The 25,661-nt window shown below is 46.8% G+C and overlaps 1 long non-coding RNA gene across 1 annotated transcript in view; it reads right to left on the bottom strand.

The window, feature by feature from the left end:
- Positions 1-8,142: 8,142 nt before the first annotated feature.
- LOC144282890 (uncharacterized) overlaps positions 8,143-25,661 on the bottom strand; it is a 46,964-nt gene continuing 29,445 nt past the window's right edge. Inside the window, exon 2 of the long non-coding RNA XR_013351304.1 lies at positions 8,143-8,482. This is a non-coding gene — a long non-coding RNA (uncharacterized LOC144282890). The remainder of the gene's footprint in view (positions 8,483-25,661) is intronic.

The raw sequence follows: 25,661 nt of genomic DNA, 5'->3' as shown, positions 1-25,661 counted from the left end.
CATAGGATGCATTAACTCTGTGTGTGTGTGTGTGTGTGTGTGTGTGAGAGAGAGAGAGAGAGAGAGAGAGAGAGAGAGAGAGAGATACAGACAGACAGACAGAGACAGAGATATAAAGGATGGAAAAGGGAAGTGGGGGAAGGGAGGGGAGGAAAGGAGAAGAGAGGTTTATAAAGGGAGATAACTTGTCTACAGGGCTTAATTCCCAAATCCTGCCATGCATCCATTTTACTCCCAGTCTTTCCTATGTATCCAGCTCAGCCCTAGGACATATTTTTAAACACATACAGAAGTTCACTCTTAGACAGAAGTTTCTGTGGCTGATAATAATTGGGATGCAGACTTCTGGTTTCTGACTTCCAGAAACCTATCTAGCAACCTAACCTCACTGACCTCCCCCTTACCTCAAGAAGCCTAGGTCCCTGAAAGTGTTCCTCTGGCCTGTCTCAGGGCATTTGCTCTGGAACCTGACCTAGTATTTGCCCTTAGCTCCCAAATGCCACCACCGAAGGAAAGCCACTCTCTTGCCTCTTGCCCTGAACCATGGCAGGCAAAGGAGGAGGTCTTATCTTTTCCCAGGTTTTCTATAGGCTTGAACTCTCTCTATACCATGACATTGGGACTAAAGAACAAATGACCATTACTGAATGGATTCTTTGCTCAGTGTCTGAAGGCAAAAATTAACATCAAGCAGGGCTTCCTGACAGGCAGGTCATAGGCAACTCAAGATATTTTGTCCTCTTGGCTGTAGGGCAATAGGAAGGGGGCTTCTGGGCCAGCTCACTCATTTTGCCCCAGGACTCTAAGTATTCAGGAAGTTGGAAAAATGTTAGGAAGCCTGGCTTAGGGGGTTGGTTTAAGAGAAGCCAACCTATCTCCCATGGTCTCCCTATCTCTTGAACTTCCTTTCCACAGAGCCAGTATGGTGCCTCATATTCCCAACTCCATGAATGTGTAAGATACTTCCTTTTCTATCTTTCCTTCAATACCAGAACATTGCTCAACTTATCTTTGTAATCCCAGCATTTACAACAACAATGCTTACACTTGTAGGTGTAAATTACACATTCAATGGATAAAAACAATGTCTGAATTACATCAGGGTGCTTTCAGGAGAACATGAATATTTCTGTGGCAAATCTGTCTGTACTGTGCCCTTCATGGTCACGTCTGAAGGGTGACTTGCTCTATCTGGAAAATAGTCAAGAACCAAGAACAAGATTTTACAGCAACAGAGGACTTCAACCAGAGGTTCAATTCTATTGAGCAAATAATGTTTGCATGCCTCTGTGGTGTGGAAGCCGAGATAGAAATACTCTGGGCTCCCAAGCACCTAGGGGAATTTAATTTTTTTTCCCATAAAGCCAAATGTCACCTTGAGATGGATTTACTTATTCTGATTAGCTAAGGCATTTTGAGGCCGTTCGCCCTTCCTTTGATATGTGTATGTTGAAGTGGTCTTCTACCAATATATGGATTGATGATTAATTCAGAGTGCATTAGGAGCCCTTGGCTTGTTCATACTTAGTCAAATATCTAGCTATTCTATTATTCTGAATAATACATTTTCAAGCAACCACTAATTTATTATTATTTTTAAAACAGCACACATTCAGTTTCCTCAATCAGCATTTCTAGAAGACTCCCAGCAACCTATCCTGTCTTGGGGGCGAGTGGAGGGAGGGTCTGGGCAGGATGGAATGTTTGTTTGCAGAGCTGAATGAGGGAATAAAGGCCTGCATCTCATTGAGCAATGGGACGTGAGCAGCATAGCATCCAGTCTTGGCCACAGCACCGTGATATACGGGCTATAATCTCCCAGAGAGCCCTTCATTCTGTCTGCACGATGGAGCAAACTCAAGCCAAGGAAAAAGGCTTCTGCATTTAGTGGACGCATAACCCTTGGCTATATTAGCCACCAGTGCCAACAACTCTATGAAGGAACGAAGCAGGAATTGCTGTGCACTGTGTAGGAAGACCTGGAGTCTGGAGTCTGCTGACTGGGGTTCTGGAGACCCTGTTGGGGGCTCACTGGGAGATGAAATCACATCAGCTTCTCAACTTGCTCATATATAAACGGTGAGAGGTGGGGAGAGAGGGACAATCAAACCAAATTACCTCTGAAGTCTCTTCCGTGGAAGGCCAGGGCCGTGTGAATTAATGGCATAGTACTTTCCAAGTCTCCAGCTTTCCTGGGACTTTAGAGATGAAGGCACTCCCACCTCCTTTCCCCAATCAGACCACTCACCCCTTCACCATAGCGGCTACCACATGCTCCGTGCTCTTCCTAAGCCTCCTGCCCTCCATCGTCTCACCCCCACACACATTAACAGGTGCCCCCATGTCTTCAATGAAGAGGAGTGGAAGCCATTGGGTGGGAGCACTCCAAAATCCCAATACCACCTGACACAGACCCCGACATCCACCCTGCACTTGCTGGAAACAAATCCTAATGCAGACCCAGCTAGCTTCACAGGCTCTTTGGAATGGAGATGATGATCTCTCTTTCTCCCATCTCCCTCGCCTACAACCCCCTTCCCCACTTGCCCATTCCCTTCTGCCTTCCCTCACACTCAGCTTCCTTCCATCCAGCATACGCCCTCCTTTGCTCAGATACCTCCCTCCCAGGCACGATTCCACCTTTCTTGTCTCTTTCACAGCTAAGTGTCTCAAACGAGGTATCTTCACCTCCTTTGTCAACCTCCTAATCTTACCTGACACCTCAACCCCCTGCAACCTGACCTCTGCCCTCACCATCCCACAGACACTGCTCTTGACTGGTGATCTCTTTGTTGCTAACCCAACTAACATTTTCCTGCTCTGTAATTCCCACACAGCCCTTCTCCTCCTTGTCCCTGAAATCCTCCTTCCTTCACTTTGGTGGCACTGGATCCATCTGTTCCCCACACTCCCACCCGCCCCCTAACCCAGAACATCTCCTGTACTCTTGCCTCCAGACCTGGGAAAGCACTCTCCTTTGAATTCACCTCTGACACATTACACATGACACCGTATTATATGCAGTCACTGTTCCTTGTCCCAAGATCCAAATATCTCCAAGGCAGTGACTATTTCTACTCTACATCCCCGTATTATTCCTCCCTCAGTCCCTGGCCAATCATAGGCTCCCACTGTATGCTTTAAATGAATGAATGAGACATTCTGAAGGAAGGGCCTTCCCTGTGTTCATAATCACTTAAAATTCTCATACAAGGTCTTACCACAGCAATAAGATTATCTTGGTTTAATAAGAGCTGACACAATTCAGTGACTCCTATGGGCCAGGTATTGTTCTTAGCACTTTGCCTTTATAAATTCACTTACTTCGCACAGCAGCCTTGGAGCTAGGAATTGTCATTTTCTCCAGTCTCCCACTGCAGAAACTGACTGCCCAACGTCACCCAGCCTATAAGTGACCAGTCTTCCACCAAAGTCCCTTCTACTCTCCACTGGGTTTAGTTGGGGATGCTTTTTTACAAGTCATCTTTACCAAGAAGTTGGGAGGTTGAAGGACCAGGTTAAAAAGATGCTGTGTGTTCGTTCTTTAAGCCAGACACAAAAATTAGGCAAGTTTCCTTGGAGCATTACCATGCTCATCAGTTTGCACAGCGAGACACTCCCTTCAGTCCTCCCCCAGGACAAGATGCAATGGATCTATGTGGCACATTTATGAGCAAGAAGCAGTGAGCACTACAGGCCAGTCTGGTAGGTTCTTGCTCTGCCCTTGGGGCTTGGCCTATGTCCCTCTCTTGGCTCCCTCTGCCTTGAGGTGGGCTAGGCTCAGCAGTCTCTTCCTCTGGGGGTCAAAATGGAGAAAGGCCTGAGGTCATCCACCTGTTCCGTCTTACCCTCCAGAGGTAAGTCCAATTCAAGGAGAAAGTAGTGCCAGCCATCTGAGCCTCGGGTCCCAGTCCCCTTCTCTCATCTAGGGCTTTGTACTTTAAAGTTGATTATTTTGATCCCTTTACAGCTCAAGTGTCCATATCTCATTTGCATGGGAGATAGAGTTGATGGGATATGATAAATATGTCCCTTGGAGCCCATCAGGGTTTAAGTGGAATACACTGCAGGTATGTCATAGTTAATATATTTATCAATCATTGATTACCCACCTCTCCTAACACAGGGAAGCCTTTTTAATACCAAAAAATGATCACAAATGCCCACATGAGAGTGATTGTCCTTTGGAATCTATTGATAATTCAAATAGTTAAGAGCTATGAATTCAGAAACGTTTTTGTATGATTGTGTATTTGATTATACTCAATGGTATCATATTCAATTGAAAGACACTTGAACCTCATAGTAAGCACTCAAAAAATACTAGACTATTTAATGAATAGATGATATACACATGATGTTTTATTTTCTAGGTCTAATAATGCAGTGGGTTGCACAAGTAGACCTACAGCTACCTTGCAATAACCCAGTGGCTCACCCCTTCCCACTCACTGCCAGGAACCTGTATTTTTCACATAATATACAATGTACAGTGTCTTAGATGCTGGAATGTCAACATATGGATGCCAATGTATACATGCTGTAGTTCTAAGTGAGCTTGACTTTGTTTACTGTTCATTACCATTGTACTGGTCAATATTCTCCAGAAAAACAGGGTGTGTGTACATGCATGCATGAGTTGTGTGTGTGTGTGTGTGTGTGTGTGCAAAGAGAATGACTTATTTTTTTAAAGGCTTTTTATTTATTAACTCATGAGAGACACACAGAGAGGCAGAGAGGCAAAGGGAGAAGTAGGCTCCCCTCAGTGAGTCCGATGTGGGACTCAATCCCAGGACCGAGGGATCACAACCTGAGTTGAAGGCAGATGGCCAACCACTGAGCCACCCAGGTGTCCTGAGAGAGAAAGACTTATTATAAGAAATTGCCTTGTGCAGTTGTGTGGGCTGGTGAGCCCAAAATCCACAGGGCAGGCCAACAGGCTGGGAACTCAGATAGGAATTGATGTTGCAACCTTGAAGCAGAATTTCTCCTTCCTGAGAAACCTCAGTTTTTGTTCTTAAGATCTTCAGCTGATTGGATGAGGCCCACCTGCATTTCAAGAGTAATCTCCTATACTTAGAGTCAACTGATTGGAGATGTTAACAACATCCACAAAATACCTTCACAGCTACATCTAGATTGTGTTCAGTTAAAAACTGGGTCCTACCATCTAGCCAAGTGGACACATTTAACCATTACTGACATTTTTCTCCATTTCTTTATATCCACATAAGGTATATATATCCATCATCGGTCCTAGCCCCCTTCCTTCACCTAGGGTCCTGCATTCTAAAGTTAATTATTTTGATCCCTTTACTGCTCAAGTGTCCATATCTCATTTGCATGAGAAATCATGCAAATAATAAAAATAAAGATTATTTAAATTCTGCATCTGCTTTTCTTTCTTTACTCTCTGTTTCTCAATTAGGGGACCATGAACGAAGAAATAAGCTACTTAAGCTACTTTCAACATTTCTAAAAGACTGGCAAGTAGATCATGTGTTTTCTGATTAAAACAGCCTTTTTTTGCTTTTGCCTGGAATTATATCTGCTCCACTTAGCAAGCTAGTTATTTCATACAAAAACAAAAATGGGTAATTTAATAAATGCATTGTCTTGGAAGGCTTTTTGAAACATGCAGTTTACTGTGGGAAAATATTTATAGGTGATTTTGGTGGGAAAAAATATTGGCAATAAACCAACATGTAATAAATTCAAAGAGCTTTTTGCTTTGGGTAGCACAGTGTCAAAGCCTTGGATAAAACTCAAAATTTAAACTCCATAAGCAGCTACACACCCAGCATCTGTCAGTCCTCTCTACAAGAAGAAATCCAGGGTTGGGCTTCCTGGTGGCTCTGTTGGTTGGACATCCAACTCTTAATTTCAGCTTGGGCCATGATATCAGGGTTGTGAGATCAAGCCCTGTGTCAGGCTCTGTGCTGGGTGTGGAGTCTGGTTAAGGTTCTCTCTCCCTCTGCCCCTCTCTTCCTCCCCTTCTCTAAAAAAAGAAAGAAGAAAGAAAAGAAAGAAAAAAGAAAGAAAGAAAGAAAGAAAGAAAGGAGGGAGGGAGGGAGGGAGGGAGGAAGGAAGGAAGGAAGGAAGGAAGGAAGGAAGGAAGGAAGGAAAAAGAAAGAAAGAAAGAAAGAAAGAAAGAAAGAAAGAAAGAAAGAAAGAAAGAAAGAAAGAAATAGTTTTCTCAACAAAATGTAAACAAGACCATACCCATGCAGTGAACACCAAGCATGGTGTGTCTCCCTGCTTCCCTACTGACTTTTTGGGTTTCCCGAACCACCCAGTCTGTGGATCCACACTTCTCAGTTTCATGTCTACTCCAACTTCAGCCCCTGGCCCTAAAACCCAGAGACTTACTTCTCTACTCCACTCAATGCCATCATTCTATTCTGAGGCAAAATGGCCATCCATCTTCTCCATAAGATCTTCTGAGCCCCATCCCTGACTCCAGCTAAACCTCTCTCAGCTCCTGTCCTGGACACAAGGCACCTGGAGTATATGGTTGCATAAGGGAATCTGTCACCTGAGAGCATGGAGGCAACTGAGCAAGAAGCATCTGTACCATGCACCCATGCCTGCACTTGGAGGTTCTGTCTCAGAGCTCAGGACTTGGAGGCAAGTGTCTGACAACTGTCTCTCGCATGTGATATCTATTTTCTTTGTCTCTGTCCACATATTATGCACGATGTCCTGCTCCTTACCAGCAACAGTGCAGGCCTCTCACCCTGCCACAGTTTCAGCCCTGGGGTGTCCGTTCTCAAAGTCCCTGAAAGTGAAGTCCAGGGATGTTGTGCCATCAACATTTAAGTGAAACTATCTCACACTCTAGAGATTTAATGCAAATGTGTCCAGTCATTTGTAAGCGATGTGACAATAGGCAGAAAATTATAGACACCTATTTATATATACACACTCATAAACATGAGATATGTGTATCCCATTTAGGCAAATACATGTAAAATAATCATATCTAATTTCTGATGACTTATTCCCTACCAGCTACTATGATATGGACTCTGTGTGCTTTGTCTTCATCTGAGAGTTATTATTTCCCTCCTTTTCATAGATGAGGCCTCCATGCTCAGAGAGTTCAGATGTTGTTACACACACATTGTGTCCAGATGGCCTCCTGGGCACACTCACAGAGGATATTGGTCTTTGCTTTGCCTTTAGCCCAGACTACGCAGTTAGAGAGGCAGGTGGTGCATAAGATCACAGGTTCTCATGCTCACAGCCTTGATTTAGAGTCAACTTCCACTTCTCATGAGCTGAATGACTTCCCAGGATTTTCTTGGTCTCGATGCCCCCATCTGTAAAACGGGAATAAGATGAGATCCTTCCTTCTGCAGCAGATGTGAGACACGAGAGCCACCAGGTTGCTTGCCCCGCATTACACCTGCCTGGTTACAGTACGCTTTAATCTTAGCCCCAGGCCAATGAAACCTCCAGCCTAAAGGATTGCCAGATTTCAATGCCTGTTTTATTTTTATTTTTTTAACAGAGAGAATTAGGGAATTTATTTTTTATTTAAATTCAACTAATTAATATATAGCGTATTATTAGTTCCAGAGGTACAGTCTAGTGATTCATCAGTTGCCTACAACACTCAGTGCTCATTACATCACAGGCCTTCCTTATGCCTGTCATCCAGTTACCCCTAGTCCCCCATCCCAAGGCCTGTCTTAGAGGCCAGATCGTTGGGACAAGGTAGAGAAAATGTGAGTTAGTTCTTGCAATGAGAAAAGACAGGGAGGGGCTGGCACATTTGATCAGCTTGTAGGGCAGAAGCCCTACAGAAGGAAGGAAGGGATCAATTAAGAACACAGGGAATCTGGCTCCTGAATAAGCATAGGGCAGGGCAAACAGTTGGCAAGAGGGAAGAAAAGGGGAGAAGCTGCCCAGCAGGAGACAATACAGAGCAGTGGGCAGCAGTGTGAAGTCTGATGTCGGAGTGTCCGAGTGTGAGCCCTGGCTCCGCCACATCCAAATGGTGTGTGTTTGGCAAATTGCACAATATGCTTTGGTTCTGTTTGCCCATCTATAAAAGAGGAATGTTAATAATACTGACCACCTGCCAGGACCGTGAGAATCAAGTGAGATAATGCTGAAATACTTCACTGAGCGTCTGGCTCAATACATAATAACAAATTTTATTATCTGTTATGTTAGTGTCCTGTGGCTGCTGGGACAAATCACCACAGACGTAGTGGCTTAAAGCAACACGAATGTTTCCTCTTCTGGTTCTGGAGGCCAGGAGTCTGCAATCGGTTTTATGGCTAAAGTTAAACGATTGGAGGGCTGGTTTCTTCTGGAGGCTTTGAGGGGAGAACTGGCTTCCTTTTTCAGCTTGTAGCGGCTGCTGGGGCTTCTCAGCCTGTGGCCCCTTCCCCGCATACAAAGCACATCACTCTGGTCTCTGCTTCCACTGTCACATCATCTTCTCCTCCTCTGTAAAGAATCCCTCTGCCTCCTGCTGATAAGGATGCATATGATTACATGTAAGGCCTGCTCAGATAATCCAGGATAACGTCCCCCTTTCAGGATCTTTAACCTAATCATATCTGCAGTCTTCCTGCTGTATAAGTAACGTTCCCAGCTTCTGAGGTCAGAACATGAATGCTTTTGGTGCTCATTATGCAGCCAGCCATATAAATTACTATTAGTATCAGAGCAGGTGGGTGGATAGCAAGTGATGGGAAATGTGACCCAGATTAGTCAGAGGAGTTTGGAAAGAAAACTGGCACGTATCAATCGAGGGTGCTAGTTACTTTCGTGATGCAGGTCACTGGGAGGATTAAGACACAGAGTCAGTTCTCAAAAACTGTCAGTGCTTCACTTATTATCATGGTAGCTCCTTACTCCTCAAAATTGCACTCTGGGTAGATGCTAGTGGCCTTCCCAACATCTTTCATTTCTTTCTGTGTAGCAGGTGATTTGAGTAGAACCTGTCCCATCTTCAGAGTTGGTGAAAATGGTGTAAGTTCCATAATGGTCATGTTACCTAAGAAGGCCCCATGGAAGCTAAGACTTTTTTAATTATGGGAAAGGAGCTACATGTAGGTATCTAATTACATGAAGGAAGTCAGCTTAAGGATGAAGCCAACACACAGGATAAGTCGGAGCTGGAGCTAAGATCATGGCAGAGAAATGCAGCCAGACCCTTGATCTAACTATGCCTGAAGTCCTACTCTGGACTTTTCAGTTATATAATGCCATATCTCCTTTATTGGTAAGCTATTTAGATTTGGATTTCCCCCTCCTTGTTACCTGTTATCCTGGAGACAAGTAGATATTGCCATCCTCAGTTTATAGGAGAGGAAACTGAGACTCAGAGAGATAGGTGACTTGCCAAGGATGTATAGCTGGTCCAGGGCATCACGGAGGATTCAATGTGGGTCAGAGTGACTCTTGTTTTCCCGTCAAGTACTGTGTGACTGGAGCATCTGAATCCCCTCCCTCAAATGGCTCTAAGAGTACCAAGAGCTGTCTGACAGGTACCAACAGAGGGTCAGATGGTGCCACCCAGGGAGGAAGCCACATAGAGGAAAACAGAGTGCCTGACAGAGACCACATCTGCAACCCCCAACCCACAGCATGTACACAGGGGGAGGAAGTGACTCCTGATGCTGTGCCACCCGGTATGCATTCAACGTCCTCCCTTCCAGGTTGTCTGTCCTCCAGAGACAACGACTAGGGAAATACTGTCCCTGGCTCTGCATGGAAGCTATCTCAGCTGCATTTTAATTCCTCCCAAACAAGATGTGATAATAAAAGCTCAAGGGAAGTGGAATGTGATTTGACCATTGTTGTGGCATCTAGTAAAGCCATGCATTCTTCTAAGCACGTCACATAGGTCATTTTGTTTCATTACCATAACTCCGTGGGTGGCATAACTGCTCACTGGGCTCACAGGGAAACTGAGGTACTGTCAGGTGAGGTGGCTTGCCCAGTTGGTAAGTGGCAGAGCCAGAGTTTGAACCCCAGGCCCAGGTTACTGAACACTGCAAGTCGTCTCTACAGTATCAAGTGTCCTCCTCTAAAAATATTACCATGACCATCGTTTCTGGGATGTTGCCCAATTCAATGACTTCAACACCATTGGGCACAACAGCCCAGCCTGGGAGATAATGAGAGAGAAAATACCAAAGACACCATGCAGGGCAATGAGCAAGCAGTCTGTGGAATGCTCAGGTGAATTCTCAGGGCATGCACAGAGGCCTGCTGGGTACAGAGGTACCTGGGAACATCTTGGAGACCAGATGGTTCAAGTGAACACCCTAAGGATGGCCATGATCTCAGCCACAGTAATTACCGTGTTCCCAAAAGAGCTCCAGAGGACAGCCATAAAAGGACCAATGACTCACACCTGAAAAGGCACAGATAGGTTTTTGCTGGCCTCACAGAGGAAACTAGCCTTTGATGCTGGGGCAGGAGTGATCACCGGGAGGAAGATAGAACCGGCACCTGAGCATTGAGTCTTTTCTTGGCCTCAGCAATGAGCTAGCAGCCCGTGTTTGAAACCTGTTCTGTAAATCAGCGTTCAGGCTCACCTCCCGCCCGCTGGCCTCCGCCAGTTATAATTTATAATGTGGGAACAGAAGAGAATGCTTGGTCATCTCATTGCCTGCTCGCCTCCTGGGAGAGAGAGAGTGGACTGGCATGGTTTCCATATGGAATTTTCAAAGGTGCTATCAATTTTAACTTCAACCAGGGAGGGCTGTTGCCGGGAAGGCACAATATCAACAACCCAAGGCCCCAGGAGGTGTTTTGGCCATCGACTGCACGGAGCTATCCAAGTCTCTTTACAGGGTCGAAAGGAAGGCTCTGTGTTTGAGGATGAAGACAAGGGTCCAGCCAGAGATGGAGCAGAAGAAGAATAGTTTCTAGGGCCCCTGGTTGGAAATGGAGGAGACAGCGATGAAAAAAAAAAGGGGAGCGAGAAAATAGGAAGTGGAGATCACATTGGGACTCAAAATTACCTGGGGTTTAATATATAAGCATATAAATGACAGAGCTGGATCCTTCTGAGGGCTGGGAGGGAAAGATCAGTTGCAGGCCTCTCTCCTCGGCTGGCTGATGGCTATCTCTTCCCTCCCTGTGTCTTCAGATAGTCCTCCCTCTGTGCATGTCTGTGTCCAAGACCATTTCAACAATCTGCATATAGGATTAGGGCCTGCCCTAATGGCTTCACTTCAATTTAATTACCTTCTTAAAGACCCTGTTTCCAAATATGGTCACATGCTAAGGTTACAGAGGGTTAGGACTTCAACATACAAATTCGGGCAAAGAGGCACAAGTCAGCCCGTAACAGGGCCTAACTTGTGCGAGGAGTGTCTTCCTGCAGTTCTGGGAACCTGCAGGGGACAGAGTCAGTAATCCATCAGCTAGAGAAGACTTCAAGGGAAGGTGACATGGCATCTGGGCTCGAAGGATGGAAAAAAGCTTTCACCAGCTGGAGAAGATTTAAAGACGAAATGCTGGGGGCCCCTAGGTGGCTCAGTCGGTTAAGCATCTGCCTTGGACTCAGGTCATGATCCTGGAGTCAGGCCCTGGGTCAGGCTCCCTGCTCACTGGGGGGTCTGCTTCTCCCTCTCCCTCTGCTGCTTCCCTGCTCACGCTCAGTATCTCCCCCCACCCCAAATAAATAAATAATCTTTAAAGAAAGAAAAAAAGATGGGATGCTAGGTGGACACAAGCTTGTGAGCCAGAGCTTAAAAATGTGAAAGAACGAGCCACGTTGAAGAGAATTAGGTGGGACAAGAGGTGTGGGTGAGGGACAGGTGGAGATGGAGGCAAGAAGACCTCGAGGGACCCAGCCGAAAGGAGCTTTCAGCGCCAGTCAGCAATGGGAACAGACCTGATCCCCTGTGTTGATTCCATGAGCATCTTTTATTGCAGAATCATTGAGGGCCATGGAGGAGCACCCGTTCAAACTTCCCCTGTTCTCTCTCTCTCTCTCTCTCTCTCTCTCTGTGTGACTATCATAAATAAATAAAATTTAAAAAAATATTAAAAAAAAAAAAAAAAAGGGATCCCTGGGTGGCGCAGCGGTTTGGCGCCTGCCTTTGGCCCAGGGCGCGATCCTGGAGACTCGGGATCGAATCCCACGTCGGGCTCCTGGTGCATGGAGCCTGCTTCTCCCTCTGCCTGTGTCTCTGCCCCTCTCTCTCTCTCTCTCTCTGTGTGTGACTATCATAAATAAATAAAATTTAAAAAAATATTAAAAAAAAAAAAAAAAAAACTTCCCCTGTTACAGATGAGACAAATGTGGCTCAGAAAATATGGGTGATTCTCCCAAGGTCACGGGCTCCGGGACCCAGAGGGGTGAATCCCCTCTGCCCTCTACAGTATCATGCGTGGATCCTGGAACGCAGAAAGGGCTACAATTTGTATACACAAGCATCTCAGGGTTCCTGGGAATGGAAAAGGGGGAAAAAAATTCCTTCTTGGTCACCCTTCCAATCACAATAACATTATACTGGACCCTTAGAGGGGCCAGGAAAAATAGTTACCTCCAGTGATTTATGATCCAAGAACGGAGACCACCTACCATGCTCTGGCCTGAAGCAGGTTCCACTTCAATTTTGCAAACAACACTCTGAGTGCAGCCAGCCTCCTGGCCATGTGCCTGCATGGGCCCCCCGCCCTGGCATCAGAGCCCAGGAGCCTCAGCCCCCTAGCCTTGATCTTGCTGTCGTTTATGAGGTATGGGAGGTACAAACAGATTACAGAGCAGGGCACAATTTATTTTTGGCTCTTGTCTCTGGAGGGAAATTCATCCCAGATGAGGCTCCCTGGGTGGAGGGGTGGTGGCCGAGCTCTTTTCTAGGAAACTGGGGGGCAGCTGCTGACCCCAGAGAGGGTCCCATAAGAGAGAAGGGAAAAACCAACCAGGACCCCTACTTGGCACACAAGGGGTGTGTTGATCAGCTCGCAGGGGGTGTTGACCCAATGAGCCTGGGTCTGCCAGAGAGTCACAGAAAGTCACAACCAGGCTCCAGAACATTAGAGGACCTCTGGGCCAGCCCTCCTTCAAGTTGAGGTGGAGAGGAGACAAAGGACTTGCCCACGGTCACAATTAGGTAAGTGGCTGAATAAGCTTCGAACCTGAGCCAACCAGCCCTCTGTTCAATGCTTCTCTCACTCTAGCTCATCACCATCTGCAAGCAAGAATGGACAATGAGGGTTGGGCGCCCATCACCTTCTTACCTGAAAGGCAATTCAAGGTCTCGACTCCCATGTTCATGTCCACCACCATCCCATCCACAGCCCCATCCTCCCCTTTGCCTGGGATGACATTTTCAGCTCAATTTCAGGTTTGGAGAGCCAGGTCCATGCCAGTGCTGGATTCCTTCACTACAGATAGGTGAACTAGATTCACATGTCATAACCCTGGATCCTGGGGAGCCAGTGAGGAGGATCAGGAGGGAAAGGAGTGGGAGTGTGGGTGGGAGTAGAGGCCTTCAGGTCAGGGAAGGCACGGGGAGTTCCCAGGATGGCCTCAGAGACAGGCAGGGATTGGAAAGTAAGAGAAGAGCTGGTGCAGGGGGCATGGCCGGCCTTTGAATCTGATGAAGTCGATCCCTTTACGGAGACCTAGAGGACAAGACAGCTGAGCACAGGTCTGGCAATCAGGAGTGGGAGCTAGCTGGGGAGCGGGGGGCCCTTGGGGACCGAGCATTCCACCTTGCTATGCCCCCATTCACTCAACTTGCAAGATAGAGTCCTAAGAGTTCCCCTATCTCCTACCAGGAGGCTGGGGGCAGGGAGCTGGGAACCACGAGCCACAGAAGCAGGAAAGACATCTTCCCTCAGATCCGATGGCCTTGACTACAGAGAACCATTGTTGGAAGTGGTGGGATGGGAAGCACGCTTTACGGAGACCAACAGGGCAGCAGGGGAGGAACGAGCAGAGGGAGAGAGGAAGGGGGCTCCAGGATGGAGAGCGTGAGGGGGACACAGCAAACTGAACGTGTCTTGGGGAGAGAGAGTTAATTCCATTCAGATGTTAGCTGGGGTCCCTATCGTACATGTTTGGAGTGCTGGGCTTGACAGGCCCAATGCGGCTCTTCAGAATAAGGTAAAATCATTTCCCCAGGAAACCAAAACAGGATTCCCCTAATTGACTGATCCCTAAGCTCTGACTTTTGCCTCTGCCCTCAGCGCCTCTCCTCTTGAACCACCTCCCCACCACAGGCTTCCCCCATCTGCCCAGGCTTCTCTCCCTCTTGGGGAGAGAACGTGTGGTTGTTGGCAGCTGGACTGGAGTGACCCCCACACAAGCATGTGTGTACACGCACAAACTAACACGCTTGCTCCCATGCTCTCCTCCTTTCTCTATCCATCGGAGTGATCAGATACCGTATGGGATCAAATGGTAAGCAGGAATGCCTGGATGGCTCAGCGGTTGAGCATCTGCCTTTGGCTCGGGACATGATCCTCGGGTTCTGGGATCGAGTCCCACATCAGGCTCCTTGTGGGGAGCCTGCTTCTGTCTCTGCCTTTTTCTGTGTCTCTCATGAATAGGTGAAATCTTTTAAAAAAAATTTTTTTTTAAGTTAAGCAGAAGGAGTAAACATTTGGGGCAAACGATTGAACCCATGATAGCACCTGCCCAGCGACCATGTCTCAGACAGCTCGTCCCCATTCCTCCAGGGGAGCTCTGAGATAGCCTAAGAACTCCGAGAACTGGTTTCGAGCCTCCAAACGTGGCCTTGGACAAATCACTTCCCTCTCTGAGCCTCACCTCCTGATTTGGACATTGGAAACTCATTGAAGACCATCTCAGAGGCCCCTTCCTTTTCTGGCTATCTATTGTCTCAATCCTTCCTTATATCCTCCCCGGAGGCTGCAGAGGCATGCGGCTGATGAAGGCCAGGGGACAGTCACAGCATCCGCCAGCCTCCTGAGACACACATGACATCTGCGGAGTACATCAAACCCCAGGGGACCTGCTGAAATGGGCTGAGTCACAGTCTCCTCACAGATACTGTGATGAACTATGAGAACCTCTTGGGAGCCGGGAAGAGGACGGCTGGTGGAAAGAGCAGGAAACCTCATGTGGTAGAGGATCCCAGGCCTTCCAAGCTGGAAATGCGATCTTGCTGCCTGTCCCCACGGTACCCTGAGACTCCAGTTCTCACCAGCAGCCTGTACCCTCCCCCCACCACCCTCTGATTGGAGCTCAGGACCTGGTGCACAGGGCTGAGAGTAGCAAAACGGTTGTCTCCACAGCCAGGAGTGGCTTTTCTTTATCATTCAAACGCTGCCTACCTGCTGCCACCTCAAGCTGTTCAGAGGCGAAAGGATAGATGATGCAAAGGGGGGCCCAGCAGGCTCTGGAACCCTTCTGTGTCCTCAGGGGCGTCACAGTAGGCCCAGAATGACTCAGGCTTTGAAAACGAAACGCCGGCACAGAGCAGATTTCTGACAAATGTGGCCCAGGCGTGCTGAGCGATTTATTTTTGTTAATGGAAAATGGCTGAGCTAATAACCCTCAGAAGGCATTTCTACAGGCAGAGCTGAGGTCTGTTTTGCTCCTCTGCTCCCTCTATTTACTTGTGGTTTTCTTTTAGGGAAGAAGTAAAGAAACTGGATGTAGGAAAAAGCCCAAGTAACAACATTCTGCATTTGACAGCTGGCACCAAAATCCCAAGCCCAGATTTGTTTTTTGGCCCGATTTCTATCAATTATTGAACATTTACCAAGGTCCAAGCACCTCTCATCTTTATCTCATTTAATACCTGTCATAAGGAGGAAGACCAAGGTCCAGCATGACGACGTGTCCTGCCCAGGGGCACGCAGCCAGTAAAGTTAGGGCAGAGAGGGACCTCCAAGTGTTAGACTGTAGATCAACCCTCTTGCCAGCACAGTACTCTCTGGGGAAATGACGAGGTGTCTAAGGACTAAAAGGGACCTCGGGAAGTCCAATTTGAACCTAAACTTCATTGGAGGCTATAGTAAGTTTCCTTTTCCTTACAGGAAAAGCACTGTTTCTTGATGGCTCCCCCACTTGTCAGCGTCTCCTGGGCAATGAGTGATCACCCTGTGGTTCAATGCTGCACTCATGGCACAATGAAAGGGCTTTAAAGCAGGCAAAACCAGGTCCCAATCTAAGGCTCACCCTCACATAAGTGACTTTGAGCAAGTTATATAAGTTCTCTGCGTTGGGTTTTCTCACCATCAGCCAGGAAGCTCTCTCTCTCTCTCTCTCTCTCTCTCTCTCTCTCTGGAGCTATAGCTGCACATATCAAAGGGGTGTTGTGAGGATAGTTTTAGCCTAGCACTTGGCACTGAATCGGCTCTCAGTAGATGGTGGTTATTACTATGTAAGTATGGAAATTAGTGAGGAGTGAACACGCTTCCTCCCGCTGCGTGCTAAGAGAGACACAGTGATCATCAAGTTTAAATATAAAGAGAAGCACATAAACCTCCTCCTTGGTGGGGGCTGCCCTTGGTGTATTTGCCTTCCTGCGAACTGGCCATCTTGTGTGTAGAGCAATATGCAAATGACATTATGGGAACAAGAGAATGACTTGAGAGGAAGCGTGCTTGCAGGACTTTCATCTTTTCCACATGCTGGCATCAGAGGGCTAGAGGATCCAGCAGGATCACCTAATTCAGAACCGCATTTAAGCCCACGTGAAACTGAACCCATCTCCAGTGACCAATGATGGCACACCCATGATGTGTCAGGCCCCGTGCTGGCAGAGAGGCAGAGGCAGAGAGGGAGAGAGAGAGAATCTCAAACCCTCATAGTCACTTTCCACAGAGGCAAGACAGGGTAGTGAGAGAGCATGTGCTTTGGAGTCAGGTGGAGGTGAGCTGAGATCTTGGCTTAGTATATTCTCTCTGCCGATCTAGGGTCAGTTGCTCCTCTCGGAATCTCTGTAGAAGCAGGGAAATAACATCACATGAACTGTTTCGAATCAGGACAAATATATACAGCTTTTAGGACACTTTCAGGAGGAGACTCACAAAAAGTGTTAATTCTCATTTTTATTTGCTCTGCTAAGTTGCTACCATCCTAGCTTACAGGTGGGAATGTTGAAATCAAAGACATAAGAGGACTTGTCCAAAATCACAGAGATCAGAGGCAAGCATGGAAGTAATCCGACTCTCTTATAATTCTGCTCATGGTGCAATAGATATCCACTGAGCATTTAATGATCCCCCATACAAGAGGAGGGGCTGGGAATTTCTAGACAATCTAGGATCCCAAGGGTCTCACCTCTTAGTGACATCTATTTAAGAAATATTCATTTCTCCCATATTGTATCTTTGGCCCTATGGATGGAAATGCATTATAGTGGACACAACAAGCATGGCTCTGTCCTTAAGGAGCATACGGGTTTGAGGATGGACATCATACATGTATCAAAATTAAGTGTGATAAGCTCTCTGGTAGGAGAATCCCCTACCCTGGGACTCAAGAGGTTAGTCTTGTTGAGATTGCCAGAATGGAACGGAGCTGGTCAGGGAGGGAGCAGGCGTGGCTGGGTGGCCTGGACGGGGAGAGGCTAGCCCTTTGGAGAACCAGAGTAAGTTCAGTGCAGGTGGAGTAGCAAGTGGGAGGGGGTTGAGGCTGGGGATGTAGGTCTGAGTCACGGAGAGCCTTACAAAACAGGTTAAGTCTGGATGTTTTAATGAGGCCAGTGCCAAATTTTTGAAATAGTTTAAGCAAAGGAATAGGATTTACATTTTAGAGAGATTACTTGGTTGCAATTTGGAAAAAGGATTTGGAATGAGACAGAAACAAATAACCCATGAAATAAGGCAATTGATGTGATGGAGGTAAGAACATGTTCAAAATATTGAACAGTTAGTCCAGTGGCCATCAACCAATAGAATAGAAGCCTAATGGAGAAGTCCTGAAGACCCCCCCACCATGCTGCCATCATGGCTGAGGGTCTCAGCAGAGGGCTGGGTTCCTGGGTAGCAGGGAGGGTCATTGGTGGTGAGACCAATGGCTCTTGGCCAGTGAGCATGGACTTACTTCAATATTTCAGCCATTGGTAAGGTTGTCCTGGTACATTCATCGCAAATGTCAGCCTGGGTGAGGTTGTAAAAGCCAAGTGTTTCTGGAGCCTGGAGGAAGATGCAGCACGCTCCATAGGTTTCACCTGTGAGCCAGTAACCAGAGCAAGGAACTTCCTGTGCTCACGGTCTAAATACCTTGAGTCTTGGAACTCCTGGTGAGACAATTATGACTTTGGAGAATGATGTGTCACATGGCAGACTGGGGACACTGCCACTTTCAAGGGGGATGTGGCCGTACTGTAAACCGATGGCAGCCGCAGCTGGAGAGCATGTCCAAAGCCACCTGCTGTGGCCAACCAGACTTTGCCTTGGATTCACCCTGACAACTCCTGCTCTGGAGATTCAGAACATTCTTTCCCTTGTCCTGACACTGTCCAGGTTATTGGTGAACAAGGCCACTCTACTAATTTGTCCGATTTTCTCTTGATTCTTCTGGTTGTGTTGTGTTTTGTTTTTCATTCTCTGCAAACACAAGGCTTTCCCAGCTCCTATTAAATCTCTGTGTCTTATAGCTTCCTCTGCTTCATCTTCCAGCTTAGTGCATCCCTCTCATACCCTGCCAGTGCTCCCAGCTGTTCTCTGCGTGAAGCTGTGCTCTTGGTAGACCCTAGGATTGAGTGTGGTGGGTGCTGCTGTACAAAGTAAGATCATCAGATCAGCAAGCAACTCATTCATTCATTCACTCATTCATTCAAGTTTTCCTGCCAGGAAGCTTGTGAGACTCATCTCTGTTCCCAGAGCTCTGACACCCTACCTGGGACCTACTACCCACTTAGGAATGGCTGATAAGTAGCTGGCAGTATGAGTCCCTTGAGTAGCTATGTCCTAGGGCTGCTGAGGATTCAAGGATGTGAGAACACAGTCCTGCCTTTAGTGAACATCAGCCTATGGATTAGTTCATTCATTGATTCATTCACCATCAAGCCTTTAAGGCTGACTGAGTGCCCCATCTTTGCCAGGCATGGTGAACAAGGAGTGGTTTCTGCACTCAAGCAGATCGTGGGTAAAAAGAAGAGATGGTAAAGAAACAATTAGAGTGCAAGAGGTGTCTTTAGCCGAAAGATTGTGTCATCCATGAAAAATGAAGGCGGGAAATAAAACCAAAGTTTCTAAAATTCTCTTAGTGTTAGGTATTGACTTTGGCAAGAGGATGGAGAGTGGGTGGTCCTACTTGAATTATGAGGCTCTAAACCCTATACAAGGGTTTTCCAAATGCAGCTCACTTCAAAGGTTTAAGTCTAATTGGGGCGGGGGTGGGGTGGGGTGGGGTGGGGAGGAATGCACTTAGATGCTAACTGTGAGCCAGAGCTGAGTTCATCTCTGAGCCCTACGCTCCATCAAGAGCATTCCTGAGAGCCTCAGGAGTCAAGGATGGCAAGGCCTGGCACAGGTTCACTACATCGGCTCTCCTCTGTCAAGATACACGACTTAGAACAAGAGAAGGTGATCCCTCAACCCAGCCATGGCTGGACAGATGGAAGTATGACATGTTCAAGCTCCATATGCAGTTGTAAGAGTCAAACCTCTGTGTTCCTTCTTGGTTTAAAAAATACTTGCTGCGCACCTGTGAGGCTCATGTTAGGAGCTCAATGCACAGTGGTGAGATGTAGTCCTAGCTATCAGGAGCTTCACAGGCAGATGGGGCTTCCTGTGTATGACGGGCAGTGTTCTAAACAAACATTTTACAGATGTGGAAACTGAGGCACAGAAATTAACTAACTTGCTGCAAGATAATAGAAACTATATATTGGTCTCTGTGCCCAGTTGATGCTGTACGGGGTGATTTCCTAAGTGGTAAGAACACCAGGAGCATCTTTTGTTCTGAGGTGACCCTGAATGAGCTCCCAAAAGCCCCTCATGAAGGTTGGTCACCAGAAAGGCCAAGCCATGATTACAAACTTGGAATTTTCAACCCCGTCCCCCATCCTCTGGAGAAAGGAGGAGGTCGGAAATAGAGTTAATAATTAATCATGCCTACATGAGGAAGCCCCCCGCAAGATCCCCAAATTATAAGGTTCAGGGAGCTTTTGGGTTTGGTGAACACATCTACACCAGGAGTGTGACACCAGGAGCATGTGCCCCACTCCACACCCCAACCCCTCTGTCCACAGGACAGAAGCTCCTGTGCTCAGGACCCTCCCAGACCTCCGGTATTTCTGGCTTCTCACCTGTATCCTTCATCATGTCCTTTAATAAACTGGAAAACATAAGCATTTCCCTGAGTTCTGTGCACTGACCTAGCTAATTAACTCATCCCAAGGACAGGTCTGGGGAACCTCAGATCCACAGCCAGTGGGTCAGAAGCACAGGTGATGACTTGGCACCTGAAGTGGACAGAAGGGGCCATCTGGTGGGACGGAGTCCCTTACCTGTGGGATCTACACCACCTCCAAGTGCATAGCATTACAATTGGGTTGAATTGTAGGACACCTGGCTGGTGTCAGAAAGAATCACTGGTTGTGGGGGAAAACCTGTACATCGGTGGTGGCCAGAGGTACAAGGTGCTGGTGTCACAGAGGTAATATACAGAAGGAGAAGACTGGCTGCTTCCTTTCTTTCACCTGGTTGTACCTGGCCAGGAAAGCAGGCCCTGGATTTGAGAGGCACGTCTGCTGTAGCCCATCCCCAACAGGCTATCCACAACGGGTCTGTGCTGACGGGCCAAGAGCCACCCCAAAGAAAACTGCAAGTGGGGTGAACATGGAGGGAGAGGAGAGCTGGGGGAGGAGGAGAACTGGGCACAGCTTGGGCAGCCTTCATCCAAGGGCCCCGGGAAACCGGACACAAGGGGATGGAGGCCCCAGTGAGGGCAGAGGCTGCAAAGATGGAAATGGTGTCTGGGCCAAGCCAGAGGAGCCCAGAGAAGAGCAAGAGGCAGTGGGAAGCGGGTAGTGCGTGGAGCCTGCAGTCAGTACAGTCAGGAGGCACTGAAGCCCGACATGTGCCTGTGAGTCAGGTGGGGACCCCCACACCCAGAGGCAGAGGAGGCCCCGGGATGAGGATAGAACCTGGGTTTGGGCCCTGAGGGCTCTGTCCATCCTTTCCCAGTCTTGCTTTCCTCCAGGGACGAGGAAGAGATGATAATACCTCCCCTCCAAGCCTGCAGGGAGGATACAAAAAGAAATGAAATATGAAGGGCTTAGCACCGAGCCAGACACACAGTCAGCACCCTGCACCGTTAGCGCTCCTGCCCTATCCCCACCTCCGCTCCCTGTTATATGGGGCTTGTGGCCGCAGCCCCCAAGGGCCCTTGGTGCATGGAAAAGCACAAGGAGAAGGAAAAATAAGTGTTTGTATTTACACCACCAAGAGAGCCATCTCTGAAACTCTGTGGTTTTGTCATTGCGCTTTGCCAATGAGGCTTCATACAAAGTGCAAAGATTCTTTAAAAAAAAAAAAAAAAAAATATATATATATATATATATATATATATATATATATATATAATTTAAATTCAATTTGCCAGCATATAGTATAACACCCAGTGTTCATCCCACCACGTGCCCTCCTTAGTGCCCATCACCCAGTCACCCCATTGCCCCACCCATCTCCCCTTCTGCAACCCTTTGTTTTTTTCCCAGAGTTAGCAATCTCCCATGGTTTGTCTCCCTTTCTAATTTTTCCCCCACTCAGTTTCCCTCCTTTCCCTTAGAGTCCCTTTCACTATTTCTTATATTCCACATGTGAGTGAAACCATATAATAGTTGTGTTCCTCCAATTGACTTAATTCACTCAGCATAATACCCTCTAGTTCCATCCATGTTGATGTAAATGATAGGTATTCGTCCTTTCTGATGGCTACAGTTCCATTGTGGATATATATATATACATACATACATACATATCACATCTTCTTTATCCATTCATTTGTTGAAGGACATCATGGCTCCTTCTACAGTTTGGCTATTGTGGACGTTGCTGCTATAAACATTGGGAGCAAGTGTTCTGTTGTTTCACTACATCTGTATCTTTGGGGTAAATACCCTGTAGGATAATTGCTAGGTTGTAGGGGAGCTCAGTTAGCACCAGTTCCCATTCCCCAATCCCTGAACCCCCAGGACTGTGCAATGAGTGCGAGACGTTACCCCGTGCATTCATCAGAACTGCTACCATAGGTTGCAACTCCAGAACTATGATACTCAGAACTCACATGAAGGGAATGGTACATCTGCCCATTCTCTCCTCTGGGAAGAGAAAGCTCTTTACTCCGGACTAGAAATAGATGCTTCTACAGAATGTAAGGCATCTCCAGGCTTTTTACCCCCAAATGTGAGCACATGGCTTTAGGAGGATTAAGTCTCTAAATCACTTTGGAACAATACACTATCTCTAACTTCCAAGGCGTGTTAACAGTTCTTGGTTAAAAGTCAGCTTTTAACCAAGTTTGCCAGTGTGCTTGACTCAAAAATCCCAGACCATGCAGAAAATATGAAAACATTCGTGGAGAATGGTCTCCCAGCAGCCTTGATACAACCTGGCCAACCTCCTGGGGGGCTCTGGAGCATAAACGATGCACCAGAATGTTCTGCATTGGGTAAAAATGGCCAGGCATTTACACCCCTCCTTCAAACAGTCACTGGACGTGGGCCAGCCAGAAAGGATGTGCCATTGGCCAAGCCTGCTCTCTGCAGTGACACTAACCCTGAAAGAGCAAATGGACCTGGTAGCCAGCCCTTCCTTGGACTTAGAACTGAGTGGCGAATCTCCACGTCTGCCCCTGCAACACACTGTGAACGTTTCTCACATCAGTGACTCCCTAATGGTTGCATGGCATTTCATTGTTTCGATACCCTAATTGTTGAAACTCCTTCCCCCAATACTGAGCTTAAGGTTGTAATGAACTTGCTGCTGTTCTAAATCGTGCTGCCATGAATACCCTTGTAGATGGCATCTTTGTGTTCTTCCCTGTTTTTTTTCCCCCCTTGGGACAGATTCCTAAAAGTGGAACTCTAGGGCGATGTGTTTGGACAGCTTTAAGGCTTTCAGTACATACTACCTAACAAACTGGCCCCCATTGAGGCTATAATGGTTCATATCCCCCTGCAGGGGCTGAACATGCCTTCTTCTCCTGCATCCTGTCGACACCGATTACCGTTACTCATTTATGTCCTCGTAGTCTCACTTTTGTTTCATTTGCATTTTTAAAATATGGTGGGTAAATATTTTTTACCATGCGGTTTGACCATTTTGATTTCTCGGCTTCTGAACTGCTTTGTGTACATTCGGGCTTCATTGTTTCTAATGGAGCATTTTTCTTTTCTGTATTGATTTGAAAGATCTCATAAGCACATCAACTCAGTCTCCCTATCATCTATGCTGCCATTATTTTTCCCAGTTTATTGTTTGCCTTTTTATCTTGTTTATAGTGTTTTGGGGCATGCATCTGTTTTATAGTTCATTAGAGCCAATTCCTCGGTCTTTGCCATCTTAGATCCTGTCCTTGTCATTATGTTTGCAAAACTTGATTCGCTTTATAATCTAGATGCAAGACCTTGATTTTTCCCTATTGCATTTGACCCAGTTAATTTCGGTTCACCATTGCAGTCTGCCAGGATCTTTTAGAATCCTGATTATGTCACCCAGCGTCTGAACGCTCCCTCCCAGCTTTGAGTACAATGCAAATTTGATCAACGCTCTTTCTGTGACTTCATCCAAGTCGCCCATCACCCCTTTTACATTTCTCTAATGATGTCCATTCAACTTGTCTGAAACGGAGCCAAATAGGAGCCTTCTCTATCACCGACACAGCAGCCAACTGGCACTGGACACTGCCGTGGGGGAGGAGACAGTCCCTGCCAACTGGACACATGGCCAGGCCCAAGATGCCTCTTTGGATCAGTGTTTTCACAGCACCTGTCACCCTTAGAACCATCACCTCATGGTCATAATCGTTTATTTAGATTTTCTCCTCCCTCTGGCATATCTGTCTTTTTCCTTTCTTAGCCAAGTGAACTCTTGTGGAATGACAAGGGACATAAATATGTAGAAAAAAATCATGTATTAGATGAAAATGATTTGGCATACCATGGCAGTGCGAACTGTCCAGGATCACATTCAAAAGTCAATTCATTTCCTTGGAATAATAAACAAGACATTAAAGATTATCTGGTCCCCAGCTTCCCACCCTCACCCTAAGATCCTTTCTGCACAATGAGGGTTAATTATGACCAGCATTTATAGAGACCATCTGGGAATCAGACAATTTTCTTACATAATTACTAATCCTTTAAAATACACACACACACATATGGCAAGACGAGTGTTACCTCCCTTTAAATACAAGGAAATAGAGGCTCAGAGAACTCAAGATATTAATCCAAGATCACACAGTCTGAACATGTTAGACTCTGGGTTTGAACTTGTATCTCATACCAAATTGCCTCTCTGGCTGATGCCAACAGTCCCACATTCTTTGAATGTCATCAGGGATGGGAACCGACTCCTGAAGATGATTCCGGGAGTGCCCTAGGGGAATAATTCCGGGTATTGACCTAAATTTCCCCCTCTATATCTTCTTCCCCTTGAAGGCACATAAAAGTGACCTTACCCTTCTCATCCAAGATAGGTCTTCTTAGGATCAATCATACCCTCTCTGTCTCCTCTTCTCAGATCTGTCAACAGTTCCTCATGTGACAGAATTGGAAGACCCTTCCCCTGATCTTGCTCTAATTTATCCCTACAGCCCATGTGATCCACAGCTGAATGCCATGCTCCAAATGGGTTCCAATGACAATAGGACTTTACCCCCTGTGACCTGCCCACCAGATTCTCTCCTTCTTTCCCAGAAAACCATGGGAAGAAGAGACTCCATTCCTCACTGCTCATCCCCTGCTCTTTTTCCCTCTATTCTCAGGAGAGGAGTTTTGAGGAATTTTGGAGTAGATGTTTGTCTCTTATAGTGACACTAGCCTGGACTCTGAAAATCCCTTTCTTCTGTATGACTTTCTCATACTTACTTTTGAATCAAGCTCCTGGCCATGCTTGACCAAATTTCTCCTCTCTTCCAGACACCCTAGAATTCCTTCCTGCATTCACTGAATGTTCTGCTGTGGACATGCAGACCTGGCCTTTTGATGCTCAGAAGGTGAGATGAGAGAAGCTCAGAGTTCCTGAGCAGGGCTCCTAAGATGGGGAGCTTCTAGCACAGAGCCTAGGGCTGCATGTCCACAGGGTCCTTTCGAGAGTGGCTAGGTAAGGGCCGACCTCTTCCTATCACAGCATCTTGAAAGGAGCTGGGAAGGCGACCTGGAAAGGTGACTCCCAAAACCAAGGAGGTAGGTGTAGGGTACACCTACCTATGTGTCCTATGGCCCTGTCTCATTTCCTACTTACTGAACTATGTCTTTGCAGCCCGAGCCCACATCTCATTTCCCTCCTTTCTACCCTGAGGCTAAGATTACCTTTCTCATGGGATTATTGTGAAAATTAAATGATGTAACGACTAGAAAGTGCTCAGAACAATAAGTGCCCTGCAAATGGCAGTTATTATTACTTTCCGCCTAACACTAGATTTAATTATTTCAATTAACAAAGCACCAGGCAGTGTATGAGAACAACACTCTTCCTTTTTCTTCCGTCTTGCTTTAGAGCTTTCTCATACATCATCTCGT

Source organism: Canis aureus, chromosome 14 (genome assembly GCF_053574225.1).
Source record: "Canis aureus isolate CA01 chromosome 14, VMU_Caureus_v.1.0, whole genome shotgun sequence".
NCBI lineage: Eukaryota > Metazoa > Chordata > Mammalia > Carnivora > Canidae > Canis > Canis aureus.
The sequence above is the reverse complement of the archived record's forward strand: the minus strand, read 5'-3'. Positions and strand labels throughout refer to the sequence as shown.